Raw genomic sequence first — 12,752 nt, 5'->3', positions numbered from 1 at the left:
CGAGCCTCCCGGGCAGTGGCCGCGGAGCCCCCCGAGGGGCCAGCAGGCGCTCCCAAACCCTCGGGCCGGGCACAGACAGACACACAGGGCCTTTTCCCGGCGCTGCTCTCCTGCCCGCGGGCAGAGGAGCCCCTCGGGCCGGCAGCGCCCCGAGCCCGGCTGAGCCTTCCCCCGGCTGCTCCTTCCCCCGCTGAGCCTTCCCCCGGCCGGCAGCGGGGGCAGAGCACGGCACGGCTCCGCGGCCGGAGCGGGCACCGACACCGCCCTCGCAAGCGACACAGCGGGGCCCCCTCCCCGCTCCGCCGTGCCCGGCCCGCAGCCCCCGAGGAGCGCACAAAGGGCCGCGGGGAGGGGATCCCGCCCGGGGAAGGGACCCTGTCCGCCGGCCCCTCGCTTACCGCCGGCCTAGGGGGTTGTTGGTTGCCGTCCGTCGGGGCCGCAGCACGGAGAGGGGCGGCAGCGGCAGCAGCTCTCCTGGATCCCGGCAGCGCCGCTGTGAGGGAGCGGGGGCGGCGGCGGAACTGGCGCGGGCTGCGCATGCTCCGGCGGGGAAGGGGAAGGGGCCGGGGCCGGGGCCGGGGCCTGTGGGGCGGCGGGGAGCGGACGGGGTGGCGGTGCCCTCGCTCCCCTCTGCCCGCTTGTCTCACGTAGAATCCTGCAGTCATCAAGGCTGGAAGAGATCTTCAGCATCCAGTGTATCCGTCTACCTGGCACTACCGCTGTAACCACTGAACCACATCACCCAGCGCCAGACCCAGACGCCTCTTAACACCTCCACCGATGGGTAGTCCCTGGACAGCCTATTCCTGACCACTCTTACAGTGAAAAAAAATGTATAGTATCTGGTCTGAGTCTTCCGTGTCTCAGTCCTTGCTCTGATCCCCTCACTTCAGGCACAGCAGAAGAGACTGACCCCCACCTCAGCATCGCCTCCACTCAGGGAGCTGTAGGGAGTCATGAGGTCCCCTCTGAACTTACCCCTGAGATTTCTTTGCTTTTGTAGGGCTTAGACTCATTCGTGTGCCTTTGGTTGATGGGTGTCGTCTTCATGAAGAAAAAGTACGATTTTCTGCTGATTTTCCTATATTTTTTTTCCCCCTGCTGTAACAGAGCACTCTCCACTAACGGCCTCGTGCGTGTTTTGGTGTCTGCCGTGGATGGGCGAGCTGTGACACACCAGGGCTGGAGTGGCCACATCACCTGTCCTACAGCCCAGCACCTGCCTGAGCCTGCTCCACGGGCAGGCAGCAGAAGCAGAGCTTTTAACCTGGAGAGGCTCCCCCGAAGAAACCACGATGTAAAGTATATCAGTGACAGAGAAATCCCAAAACGAGCTCGGAAAGCTTTCATGAATCAATTACCATAATTACCTCCCTTTGCCTTGTTTAGAGTATGAACTTCTCTAGCATCAAATTTTGGTCTTTCCTTCTTCATTACAATTCTTTGCCTGTTGTCAAATCTTGTTCGTCGTACAGATAATTAAATGTGCTGAGTGCCCTTCGCCTAAGAAGCCAGAGCATTCAGTAGAGGAGTTGAGCAGTACTCCAGCACGTAGGAAGGTCTGCTCCCACTTACAGTCTGTTTCTCCTGCTCTCAATTGTCCCAGTAGTTGCCAAGTTCTTCTGAGAAAAAGTTTAACTCATTGCCCCAGGAGAAATCAAATCCACCAAAAAACATGAATGCTTTTCTGCCGGTCAGTGAGCCATACTAGCAATAAAAGGCTCTCTCAAGCACAAGCATGAGCCAGAGCAAGGGAGTGTGTGGCTGGAAACAGGAGAAAGGAGGAAGAGGAAGGAGAAATGAAAATGAGGTTGTTTCACTTCATTCTGGCACTAACAGGATGTTTCATTATTTGAGCTGCCCGCACAATCACAACCCTAGTCAGCTAAACAGAAATTTTGTTGCAATATATATTTTTCTGTTATTGTTGCAGTATATTTTTCAGTTCATGATTCTCTCCAGTTGCTGGCATCTTTGGTGAGCACCACAGGGACTGGGGTAGCAGCCACAGCAGTGTTGAATCAGAGGAGCAGCAACTCTGGCTGCTCAGGAGGCTCCAGTTTCTATATCCAATAATCAGCCAGACCTGGAACCTTCCTGCATGCCACTGCCTGAACCATTGGCTGCTGAGTCATGCAACTACGGGTCATTAAATACATATGAAGTGAAATCTTGGGCTTAGGATATAAGTTTACAAAAAATCCCGTGTTACGTGTCTTCTAGCCCAGGAGGAAGGGAGGGAATCTAGCTCTGGTTTAATAATGACAGATGATTACTGCTTTAGAAGTGCTAACTTTTCTATGTAGCCAAAGGAAATTTTAACATAAGTGCAGAGAAAGTTTTAAAACTGTGCTCAGACAAAAATTTCTTCATCCTGCAATGAGCTCAGTGCAGTGAAGCCCTGGACCCACCCTGTGGAAGGAAGAGCCCTGTGGTGTTTGTGTAGCATGGAAACTGCAGGTGTGTGATTGAGAGTTTTCCAGTGCAATTCAGCTGGGTGCCAGTGCTGACAACTGATGGGTGGTGTTTTCTTTTGGTTTGACATTGAATGCTCCTGTCATTGCAAAGGCCTTTCTTCTCTCCAGAAGCTAAGTTATTATTTGTTGTTTTCTGCATTACTTTATATCTCTGTAGTCTTTCAAGACAGGCTGCTGTAATCCAGGGAGCAGCCTTTTCCAGTGGGTATCAGATCTGTACTGTCAATACAGACTCCCTGATTTTCCCACAAGACTGTAACATTTGTTAATTTTCTTTATGATGATGTTCTAGCCCAAACACTTGGTTCCATATGGCTTATTACTTGTGGAGCATACAGTGTGTGCCCTATGACAGATACATAATCTAAGAGCAAGTAAAGTCCAGGTTATGGGCAATAACTCTGGCACCACATCCACCTGCAGGACATCCACTTTGGTATCAAAGGTGAATCTTGTCATCCTCATCTCCCAATGTCTTGTGAAACGTGATTTCAATAAAGATTTTGAAAACCTGTGTAAGGCTGTTTCTTCTTGCTTAAGAATAGCTATTGGAGAGACAAAGATTACACTTTTGTACTGAAAAGATTTTTCAAAATCGTTCATTTAAATATGGGAGCTAAACATAATAAACCAGAAGGATAATTGCTGAAAAATGGTTATGTCTAATCTGTGCAACCAGTGCAGTTTGGCATGTCTCAGGGTCCTCATCCTTCAAACACACAGACCAAAGACAATTCCAGCTACTGGTCTAGTCTCGTTTCCTTCCCAAGGAAACCAAATCTTGGAAGGGGGTGGCACGTGCCTCAGTCACTCTGTGACATAAACTGAGCACCTGAGGCAAGGGAGATTCTTCTGTGCCCTGGAGCATAGAGGGGAGCAGAAGAAGGGCCAGACCATATCTTTCTAAGAACTCCACTGAAATTGGGGAGCTGTAAGGAGTCAGAGGTGAATTGCCCAAATAAATGACTCTAGATTAATTCCTGAGGTAAGTGCATCTATTGTTTGAAAGAACTGAAACAAATAGGCAAGTTATGATTCTTTAAATTAGAATACCCATGGGGAAGTGTGATAATTTTCCATCATCAGTGTACTGTTTGTGGTTTTTTGCTGGTCTAGTGCCAACTTTCAAAGAACAATAGAAACCACCCACTGATTGGTATCAGTCTCAGCTGTTGCAAAAATCTAAATAAAATAATACATAATTATTACTGAAAAATTCACATTTTCTCAAAAGTTGTGCTTTTGTTTGTAAGGAAGCTCTCCACCCATTCCAAAATGAGACATTTTTAGTCTCAAAACATGTACAAATTGTGCAAGATAGTAGCCTGTCAGCACTGGCAATGGAAAAATCATATTAAGGTGGTTCCATGCCTGGAATAGTTATAAGAGAGTTAATGGGTCCTGCTCTAAGCCAGGTGGAAAGAGTGTCCAGACATGTTTGTATTTCTAGAACAAACTTACCCCAAACCAGCTTAATTAACTGTGGGGCTGCATTGCACTGAGCTGTGTCTCTAGACTTCATGTACAAGAATTTTTGTGCTTTCTATATGAAAAGAAGAATTATGAAAATAATTCTTATGTATTCTTATTCTAATCTTATTCTTATATATTATTCTTATAATATGGAAAGAAGTATAAACCCCTGTTATGCAGAAGAGGTAACATTACAGGATGTCTGCCCCAATGAGGTACTTAATATAAAAAACTTCTAGGTCACTTTTTCTCATTCCATGTTCATATTTTTTTGATCTTGCCTTTTAAGGACATTATAGCATACTACTTTCACCCACAGGGTGGATGGCATTCAGTGAGTTGTTTTCCACTGTTCAGTTGGCAGTTTCATGGCCAATTTCCTGTCTACTATTCAAACTCCACTCTGAAGATGGAAATACTAATGTTGTCACCATCCTTTCTAAGTAACGCTCTAACATCTGAGTGCTGTGCAAACATTTGCTCATTTATTTTCTGTCATAATTCCTGGGGTACAGGAATTCAGGCACTCAAGTTGAATAAACTCACAATGCATTATTCTGAGCTCTCAATTCTACAAGCTCATGTCTCATGTGTGTGGTTATACAGGAGATATTTTGTTAAGTCCCCACCTTTCTGACTTCACTCAGGATTGTGTGTGCCCAACACTTATGCAGATTAGATCTAGAGCCTCTGTGGGGAAAACAGAAAATGAGCAAAACACAGGAACTGCTTTGTGGAAAGTCTGGGAGAGGAGTTATTTGTCACTGCAGGAGAGCTCTGGAGCAGAGGTGAGAACAACATCCATCTCCACAGCTTGACAGTCGAGGGTGTGACCAATAAGATGCTCCTCTGTCCTCCTCATTCATTAGACACCTTCTAATCTTTGCAACAGATAAAGAAGAGGTCCTGCAGACAAGAAGCTCCTTCATGCATGACCCTGGGCCAGTCCTAGGAGACAGGAGGCAGGAGAGAGAGCCAGGGAAGGGGTTGATTTAATCTCTACACAGGCAAGTGGGAGGAGTGACTGTGCTCTTCCTGTGCCTAATCCACAAGTGGGATTTTGCTGGAAAGAACTTAAATAGCCTGAACAGTGCTTCCCTACCTCTGACATAAACATTTCAGGGTTTAAAAATCTATTTTCTTTGTTTTCATATTGTAAAGATTAGGTTGGCATAGCAAAAATAAGGTGTATATTTCACAGTAGCTGTAATTTTTTCTGTTTAACTGTTTTCCCAGGGATTCAATGTCTTTTCCTTTCTCCTGGGATCTCTTAATTTACATTTTGTACCTTTATGTTAGATACAGTCTAGTTCAGGCCGAGGCTGGGGTCTAATATAGATGATGTTCCATGGTCTAGATGAAGCATGAAACAAGACAAAAGGACAGATCCCTCTGCTCTCAGAATCACAGAAGGATTTGGATACGAAGAGACTTTAAAGATCATATAATTCCAAACTCCTGCCATAGGCAGGAACACCTTCCACTAGATCAGGTTTCTCAAAGCCCCATCCAACCTGTCCTGGGCTCAAATACTTGTGGCAAATACAGCATGAGGAATCATGAGCTCTGATGCTTCAGTGGGAGCCTGGCTCTTTGTCTTAAAAAGTCACCAAGGATAAATTTGAGCAGACATCTCCCTCTGGGATGGGGTGGTGGGACAGAGGTGGACAGTCCTTTTGCTCTGTTCTGGCTGCTGGGGCTGTAACCTCTGGAAGAAGAGGCAGAGTGGAGGCCAAGAGTAGCTGCTCCAGCAAGGCTCACTAGTGGCACCTGTTGGAGAATTTTTGTGATACCTTCGAGGTGAATTAAACACACCCTTGTGCTTAAATATAAAAGAATAAGTTAATGAACAATGTACTGGGCAGATACCATCACAATATGTGGTTGTACATGGAATCTGCAAAGATGCATCACAAAGAGATTCCTTACATGCACAGCAAATCCAAGATCTTTTGCAAGGGGCACCTCTGGTGGATCCAACCTTCACCATGCTCTGCTGCTCAGAGGTTGGTCCTGAGCTTGGGTCCCTGAGCACTCTTATTCAAGGATAGCTGTAGACAAAGCTGAGACTGTTTCTTTTCTCATCACCAAGGGAAACTTCACTCTCTTGGAAGAAGTCTGTTCTGTCTCTGGCATTTCTGCTTCCAGCCAGTTTAACCCCTCCTTGCCTTCCATGCCAGATCATTCCTCAGTCACAAATTACCCCTGCTGAACAGTTATAGTTAGAATTTCCCTTTTATGTCTGTCACCACTGAAGTCTTTAGACCGAACCAAAAATTTTGGGGGAGACTGTCATGGGAATTGCTGTGAGCAATCAGGGATGGCTCATCCAAAGGCATGTGTTGGTGTTGGCACTGTGCCCTTACTTTTCTGGGGAGCTGACTCAGCAAGTCAAATGCTTCCCTTAGCTCAGGAGTGATTTTTGGCAGTCTGCCACTGCATTTCTAACCACACCAAACCTGTTCAATTTATGAGACCAGTCTTGAGCTATATAATTACTGGAATATAAATGTTTGTCTATTTATTTAAAAAAACAATAAATTGTCCCCATTTGTAAAGTAACCAGCTGTTCAAATGCTTGTCTTTTACTTTGTGTTTTGTCTTTATCTTCCTATTGCCTGCAACATCTACCTGTCCTGCCTCTTCCATCAGCTTTTTCTTCCTGTTGCTCTGTTCTTTTTGTGTTTTTCTGTTTTAATTTTTGTCTTTCTACCTGTAGTTTGTCTTTTCAACTGCAAAGCAAAGCTGTAAGAGGTAGATCTCTGATCTTTGCCTATTTAAATAAAAAATACTACAAAAACATATAGAAATAAATAGGTGAAATGTACTATTACAGCAACTCTGGTAGTGGAAAATTATTATTACTTGTTAAATAAAGATATATTTTTTCCAAATTAGCATCTGTATTCAGTTGTAGTTTGGTTTTCTTAGGCCAGAAGGCTGATTCACATGTAAACCAGTGGGCTGTGCTTTGGACAGTTTTAGTCCCATATTCATATCTTTAAAATCTAATCTGGAGAATTGAACAGTCTTACACTTTGAAATTGGTTTCATATTATGTCTGTTACACCACCATGCCTTATTTTTTCCTTTCTTTTTGCACAATGAAGACGTTGTTCACTGCCAGTTTGCTTTCTCCAAAAAAAAAAAAAAAGAAAAAAACCCAAAGAAAATTAAGAAAGCTTCGGCTCATAGAAGTATGATTGTGAAAAGGAATGGAAGAAAAGATTGAAGTGATGACTGGCATATTTCTTCTGCAGTATAGAAATGCACTCACTCTTCAGTCTTGGCTTGTATCATCCAATATTGTATTATAAAAAGAAAACTTTAGATATAGGAAAAAGAAATATTTAAGTAAATTTAGTAGCAGAAGGATGTGTATTTTCCCTTGGAAGAGTAAAATGGGGCTCAGTTGCATAACTGTGTGCCCCACACTTCTACTTCTTTGCATTTTGCACAATCCAGTGAGGTTCAGATCTCCATAATTATATACAACCATTCTTGGCAAAATTTTCCATACCTAGGCAACAGGCTTGCATAAATCCACCAGGGATGCTCTCAGAGGATGATTCCTGTGTTCATGTTTAGATCCAAAAGAAGAGTAATAAATTCTGAAACCAAAGAAAAACTGTCCAAGGAAAGCTCTGCTGATAACCACCACCATTTTCAGACTGTGGATCCTTTCCAGCTATGGTTAATCCAGCTTTTCCATTTTCCTCAATCTTCTGGGAGAAATCCCTTCTACAATCCCAAAATGGGCTGATGGCTGCTGAAATCATGATCAAGGGGAAGTTGCCAGTGGTTTGCAACAACTATTGTCCTCTGTCTTCCCTTAGACCTGTAGTTGCCATAGCTGAGATGAAAAGTCCCTACTGTGACTACAGGTGCCACAATAGGTACAGGTGTCACTGAATCTCCATGGCTTCTAAATGCAGATGTACAGGGAACTGTGAGTGTAATGAAGGAGGGGACATGAAGTAGGTGCTGCATTTAATGAATGCTTAACTTGGGCAGTGAATCATAACATCATAGAATGGTTTGGATTGGAAATGAACCTTACAGAACATCTAGCTCCAACCCTGCTGCCATGGGCAGGAACACCTTTCACTGGGTTGCTCAGAGTCCCATCCACCCTGGTCTTGAATACTTCCAGGGATGGAGAGTCCACAGCCTCTCTGGGAAACCTGTTCTTTCTTCCTCATATCTAATCTAAATCTACCTTCTTTCATTTTAAAACTGGTACTGCTTGTCTGATCACTACATGTTTGTGAAAAAAGTCCCTTTCCATACTCCTTGTAAGACCCCTTTACATACTGGAGGGCTGATAGCAAAAGGGCAGCTAGTAAACTACAAGGCAGTGCAGCTCTTTAAAACAGGGGGAGGGAGGGAGGGAGGGAGGGAGGGAGGGAGGGAGGGAGGGAGGGAGGGAGGGAGGAAGGAAGGAAGGAAGGAAGGAAGGAAGGAAGGAAGGAAAGGCATCAGCAGAAGAAAAGCAAAGGGAAGCAAAGTGAAACAGAAGGTGCTGCTACAGTCCCTGCTCCATCTGCTGGAGCAGCCCAGAACAGCCTGTAGTGCTCACCCAGACAATTGGATTGCAGCAATCTTCTCCTGGCTTGTTACCTAACTACCTTTCTTCAGATAATTATTTGGTAGCAGTGATCTTCATCATTTTTGTAATCACATCTGAGATTTGATTCCTCCCTGTTAAGTGTTTTGAGCACCTGCAATTTCATGTTTAGGTGTAACAAGATAATATAAAAGCTGCTGTTTTGTTATGAAATGATATGACACAACTCAACTCCAGAGTTTAAAAAAGAAAAAATTGCTTTAAGAGGATGTAGTTAACTGCACTGGATGAGTGGTAATAACTCCTTATGATTTATTTTACAGCCATTTCCTTTTCCTTCTTGGGTTCCCACATCAGTTCTCTTTTGTCTCCACTTTTATAATTGCTCTCTTTACAGTTGCTCTTCTGCAATACTTAGAAAAAGGTAACTTTCATAAATTGTAATATTCTTATTTGTTATTTTAACCATAAGTTTAATAGTTCACTTTTCTACAGTTTTAAGGAAATTGGTCATGACAGAATGCAACATATTGTTAAAATATTTTCATTCAAGTAGAGGATGGTACTTCTGGTTGAGATTTAGTTTCTAATGTTTGATATTAAAGGGAAGAGTGTGGCATTGTAAATCCCAGGTCTGATAGGAAGGTTACCAATTCCTAAAGAACAAAGAAAATCCCAGAGAAAAAATGAATTGATATGGTGCAAATAAATCAAGTCCATTATCTGATATTTAAGCACATTCAGAGAATATTCTGAAATAAATATGGAAATAGTAACTTGATCATTAGAGGAGATGTCTATCGCTACTAATATTTAACTGGTCAGGGGCAATTGTCCTGAAGTAACCCAGTTTCCAAGCCTGTCTAATTTTATAGCCCATCAGTGTTGGTTATCCTAATGTAAATACAAAGCATTGTCTGTGCAGAGTGCTTCATCATGAAAAAAATGACAGGGTCAACTATATCACAGTGATATCAGATTGCAAAATAATTGTACCTCTACAATCTGCATACAATCTACAGAAAAAAAAAATATGATGATGATTTTAAAAAATTTCGGTTTCAATTTTTGTTTTTTTCGTAAGGGAACATGAACGTGCTATTTTCCTGGAGTCAGATGACTCACAAATTCTGCAGAAGGAAGAGTATAATGTAAGCAAATTCTGCCCTATTAACAACCATGACATTTGTTAAAATAGAGCTGTGGAGTTGCATGAATTTATTTTAGATTGTGCAGATCATTAAATAACTAAACTATGGCATTATTCTATGCAGCACCTTTAACACAATTTCTCTCATATTCTTTTAGATAGTCTGTTATAATTTATGTATATAAGACTTTCACCTATTCCATTGATTCAGGAAAACTAGGGAAAGGGTGACTCCATCTAGGGATCTGTTGGAATTATATCTGGAATTAGTGTCTCTCTGGGGAAGATACTTCATTTCTGGCATGATCACTTGGTAGCAGCAGCTGTTTTATGGAGGCAGGCTGTTGTGCCATGGTGTGTCAGGTCTGTTGTTGTGAGGGGACACGGCAGCCAGTGTTCCCTGCCCTGGGGCATTGCTGGTGCCTCTCAGTTTGCAGACATAAGATGGCTGTGCCAAGTCAACACAAGGACCTTCAATTTCTGTACTGTCCCCACAGTACAGTGTCCTGTGTGCTGACAGCCATCATTCCTCTCTAAAAACAAATGTTTCTTGTGGCTGGTGAGGAGTGCAACCTTATTTCTTGTTCTGTTCAACATTTTCATTGATCCCAAAAGAGCCAGGTTTTCAGCTTGGCCCTCAGAAACCTCAGTGATCTTACCCAGAATATCTCCATATCTTCATTAAAGTGATACTTGATATAAATACAAAGAAAGATACGTAGGCACATGGAAGAAGTACCATTTATGTTGTATTAGAAACAAGAAACAAATATTGACTCTCAGAGTTCAGTGGTTGCTGTAGAACACAGCACACAAGTGCCACACAAGGAGGCTTACCAGTAGGTGGTGACATATAATTATTTATTAGCTGTTTTCTGGCTGCAAAAATTCTGAGCTACAAGCAGCTTCACTGGGCAACTTCTTGTTTAAGCTATCCTTTCATATTTCTCCACTTTTCTTGAGATCTCTTTTACAGGTTTCACAGCTGCAGAAGTGTTTCATGGCTGCAATTTCATCTTCTGGCTGCAGCATGTCAGCCTGCTCCTGTTCCATGAACTGCAGGGCTGCCTTCCCACTGCTTGGTTTGTGTGGTTTCAGGGGTTTTTGTCTGTTGATGACAGAAAATAACCCAGTTCTCACAACACATACATGAGAGAAAAAAAAAAAAAAAAGTAAATCCTTTCTTTATAGTGTGAACCTCTTATTTACTTCCCACGAATAAACAAGTTTTAAAGTTAGCTGTGTGGAAATCTGCTACTTACTACCAAATGTAATTAGCAGCCTCTCCTAAGTTCATCACACCCTTCTGCACATAAGTGCTCCCAAGTTATGAAGCCATCAGTAATCCTGGAGAAAAAAATTGTACTCCTTAGCTTGGTCTATCTATTATTTGCTATTAATTTAAATACCTTGTGTGGGTTGTGGTTAATGAAAGCCATATAGCTACAGTGTATGAGATGAAACTCAGATTTAGATAGTGAGCAGGTTTGGAGCAGCAGGAGGAAACAAGCCTTAAGGCTTCTCTTAGGTTGCAGGAATCACCACAGAAGTGAGCTGGGCCTGTTTGTTTTATGGGAAGGGTATTGGCTCCATGGAGGCCACAGCCCAGCTTATTTCACAGGCTGGAGCAGAGGTGATAGATAAGAGTGCCCCTGGCAGCCTCTGCCCACAGCCAGTGGGTGTATCTGGGTGAAAAGTGTCTTGGTGCCCTTTGGGAGAGAGTGGTGCAATGTAACCATGCATCAGTCTCCCCACAGCTCCTGGCCTGAAGGCAGAGCAGCCCTGGTGAGGACACTCTGCCAGGTGGGCTGCAAGCTGCACCCAGTGTGCCCTACTGGGGGAAATGTCAGCACACTCTCTCCCCTGCATCCACGTGCTCTTCAGCTGCTCTTTCTGGACAGACTCTAGCTCAGGGATCATTGGCAAAAGGTCCTATCACAGTTTTTAAAAGTTTTTGCATTTTCTAACTAATTTGATGCATTGCTGAGTTCTTGGTGAATACCCATGTTCAAACCTGCAGTAGCAAAAGCTTATGGATTCAAACATATACAGTGCTTTGTTTCTGATGCTGTCACTCGCCTGAATTGAGTCTTGAACACAAGTTCTGTCAGTTTTTCATATTTATATTCTTCTTACCATTTACACAAGGGGTTCTCTTCATGGAGCCAGGTCAGTATGTTTTTTCTGACTGCACCCATAACTCTTGTGGGTCACCCTCTTGGGCTGGGGCAAGGCAGCCAAGCTCATGCACAGCACACAAAGTGCTGCAGAAAATGTGCTGTCAATCAGTGGGAACACATGGGGCTTTTAATTCCTGCTGTACAGATTGCCTGAGCTCTGTCTGTGGGAAATAGTGTATTTGCCTGAAGAACACCCAAAATACCACACCCAGAGCATCAGGGCACTCTGCTGATGCTGCTGAAAAATCAGGAAAGCCTAATGCTCACTAATATAAATGGAAGGAGGTTCATACTTATCATCTGCTAAACTTGGTGGAGTATCTGTGGCAGACAAGAATCCTGCTTGCCTTTATCACAAGGACATAAGTCACAGGCTGCAGCCTGTTGGGACTGTAGATTGGCCTATTTAAGAATTTCCTGAGAAAAAACAATTTTTTCTGGTAATCTGCCAAGCAGCTCCTGTGCTCTGCCTACACATGGTAATACTTTTAGAATTATTATATATATACAAAGCAGAAAGTGAAAGAAGGTGGGCAGCTTTAGAGAAGTTACTCCTGCTGTTTCCTGGTAGCAGGATGCCATTTATAAATGATATTATCATCACATTGCAGCACAACCACCCAAAACACAGAGGAAAAAGGCAAGTGAGACTGGCAGCTCTACCTACTGCAACACAAGATATGGTGAGGGGACACAGACAGCTGTTGCTGGTTGAATATTATTCCTGTTATTGGATACAAAACTGACAGTAATTTCTGCCTTTCTTTTTCAGTGTTGTTAGAAAAACACATGCAAAAATAATTAGACACCAATATAATACAATTATCATTCTTGTTTAGGATGAAGAAATCACAGGATGGAATCAAAGATGACATCCAGAACTGAATTTTTCAATAATACAAAAA

The sequence above is a fragment of the Erithacus rubecula genome (assembly GCF_903797595.1).
Source record: "Erithacus rubecula genome assembly, chromosome: 3".
Taxonomy (NCBI): domain Eukaryota; kingdom Metazoa; phylum Chordata; class Aves; order Passeriformes; family Muscicapidae; genus Erithacus; species Erithacus rubecula.
The sequence above is the reverse complement of the archived record's forward strand: the minus strand, read 5'-3'. Positions refer to the sequence as shown.